The sequence below is a fragment of the Sciurus carolinensis genome, chromosome 14 (assembly GCF_902686445.1).
Source record: "Sciurus carolinensis chromosome 14, mSciCar1.2, whole genome shotgun sequence".
Taxonomy (NCBI): domain Eukaryota; kingdom Metazoa; phylum Chordata; class Mammalia; order Rodentia; family Sciuridae; genus Sciurus; species Sciurus carolinensis.
The window spans coordinates 12,052,148-12,055,216 of NC_062226.1; positions in this window are offsets into that span (position 1 = coordinate 12,052,148).

Below are 3,069 nucleotides of genomic sequence, written 5' to 3' on the forward strand. Positions count from 1 at the left end.
GCTCTTCTCTTTTGTTGCAGATGAAAAAGATGGAAATGTGAAAAAGTGAAGTGATTCTGACTATTACATAATGAAAACATGACTTTGGAATAATCATTATATGCATTTTACTTTGAACGTCTCAAGATTTTTGCCAGAAGGGCGGACTATAAGTGATGAATTCCTGGGGGGTGGGGAGCGGGAGACATTCTTTGTCTCCCAGGAAACACTACAACATCTTTGGACAAACCCTTATATCTGAATAATCTTCAGATCAAACTTGAGGCATCTATGAGTAGTTAGAAAATGAAGCTAACCAGCAAGACTTAATGAGAATTAAAGATACAGTAAGAGAGAAATGTTTTTCATCCAATTTATTCTCAGAAATTAGAGAATCATGTTGAGGAAATAATTCTACCTAGAGTTTTGTTTTTTCCCTCACATCCCAAAATTTGGATACATACTCAGTTAAAGATAAATTACACAGAGCTGTCTGTCATACTCTAACATAGAGAGTAGTAGAATCATGTGCATAAGAACAAATATAATAATTCTACTGAAGGAAAATTCTGCTCCTGCCCTGACTTAGCCCCTTAGATGATGAAAACAGATACCTTCAGCTACCAGCCACGGAAAGGTTTATCCATTTCCATGAGTGAAATAGGTAGGTTGGTAAGTGGCTCTAAGTTCTACTGTGGCCGGCAAAGAATGAACAAGATTGATATATTGATAAACACTTACCAATAGCTTCTGGGAAATTGGTGTGTTCTAATTTACAAACTGAGGAAAGGACCCAAGAGGCAGTCCTGCCATCCCCAGCTTCGAATTAGAAATAAACCAGGTATAATTGCCTCACTGCCTTTGGCTCCCTTGGGGGAGAACTACTGGTTGTGGCAGCCCTAAGAGAGTTCATCCTTAGAGGAATAACCATGACAACAAATATTAGGAAGTTGGTGGTCCACAAAACTTTTTGCCTTCTCTGTTGAATTTGGACAAAGGATGATTCAGTCTATAATAAGCCAATTATTATAAGAATAATACCCAGTCTCTTGCTTCTAACCTCATGCTATTTCAAGAACACCAGAAACATATTTTAATTCCCCCACTCTCTGATGAAAGAGTCAGCGTTCTTCTATCTCATCATCAGTATGGGACATGGGAATGGAATACAGTTCCTATAAATCTCGTTCAGCTGCCCAAAGGCAATGGAGTTGTCATTTCAATGGTACAAGTTTCGTACAAAAGCTTAGAAAAACAATTCAGGATATGGTTTCCACTAAACCCCTTACAAAACTGATCTTTAATCAATCCCATACATGTCTAGCTCCATTTCTTGAATGCTTAGTAGAAAATGAATAGCACATGCTTTGTATTCAAGGCAATGATGTATGAATATTTGTAAGTATTATTATTTGTTTCTTTGTATATTACATTCAACCTGTACTTGTATTTGAGGGAGGAAATTCTGAAGATAGTTGGACTTCAGGAATGGTTCTGGGTCCTGTAGATCATCATTGATCATGTGTTTCCTTGAAGACAGTGCCTGTCCAATTGACCTGTTTTCCTAGGACCAGAAGTTAAGGGTTGAGAGATTTTCCTTCTCAGATCAGAAGAACCTCATTGGCACCTTCTTTCCCTACATGCATGAAGTTAAAAAAAATAATAATTCATGGATGGAGGATGCAGTTCTATGAAAGAGTGCTTGCCCAACATGTGAAAGGCCCTAAATTCAATCCAGCAGTACACACACACATACAGAAGATCATGACTCTGATGTATCTCAATCGGTTAAATAGTATGACAAAAAGGATCTCCTTGGCCTAAGCAATGGCAACACTATTTCCCGAGGTACCAGATCTCTTAGAAGATCTGGCTAATCTCAGTGTGATGTTTTCCAGTTAATTGATTTTTCTGTGAAGGCCAAAATTTCATTCTTCTTTACGGTCCAGTAAAATTCCATTGTGTACATATATCACATTCATCTATTGATAGACACCTAGGTTGAGTCCATCACATGGCTATTCTAAGTTGTAGTTTTAAGTTGCATTACACAACGACCTGCAACAATATACTCAGATACTAATGAACCAGTCCATCAATTTTAGAAGATACATATCAATACCTAAGGTACTGTCATCACTCTAGTTAGTTCCTCTGAATCCCTTCTAACATTCAGGAGCTGCCTCTAATAGTTTTGGTTAACAATATGTTAATGTTAAACACTATAAAAAGAAAATTTTAGCAGAAGGCAATTGTGCATACATGTTTGTAAAAACAATTTTTAAGATTAACGAGACAATTCAACACAGACAGATATTATATTCCCAGTGAAACACAACTAAATAAAGACTGTCACGCCAAGATTCACTAAGAAACAGGGCTGGGGATATAAATCAGTAGTGGAGAAACTGACTAGTATATATAAGGCTCTGGGTTCTATCTGCAGTACAAAAGAAGATTGGTTAAGAAAGATCAATTTAGAGAGGACATGATATATGTGAAAAATCGTATTTCCATTCATTGGGAATATAAAGCCATTCGCATCAAAAATATTCTACTCAGGACATTTCTGAGAGTTCTTTTGATATCCCAATTGCTTAGACTGTAGATGAAGGAATTCAGAGTAGGGGTGACTAGAGTGTACAACACAGACACAATGACAACTTTGTCATTAGTGTTACTGGATGAGGTGACAAAGTAGGGTCCAATAATTGCTCCATAGTACAGAGAAACCACACAGAGGTGGGAGCCACATGTGGACAAGGCTTTGCAGATCCCCTTGATGAAGGGTCTTCTCAGGATGGTGGCCCCAATGAGGCCATAAGAGACCAGAATGCAGATGAATGGCAGGGTGATGCCCACCACTCTTGCAGTAAGGATGACCAACTGATTGATGGTGGTGTCTGAGTTGGACAGCTAAAGAAAGGCAGAGAAGTCACAGAAGAAGTGGTGAGTAGTGTTGTCTCCACAGAAAGAAAGCCAGAGTAGTAGGAGGGTGTGCACAGGGCAATGGGCAAAGGACAAGTTCCAGTACTCAATTACTAGCAGTAAACAGAGGTGCTGACTCTTGATGGTGGTGTAGTAGACAGG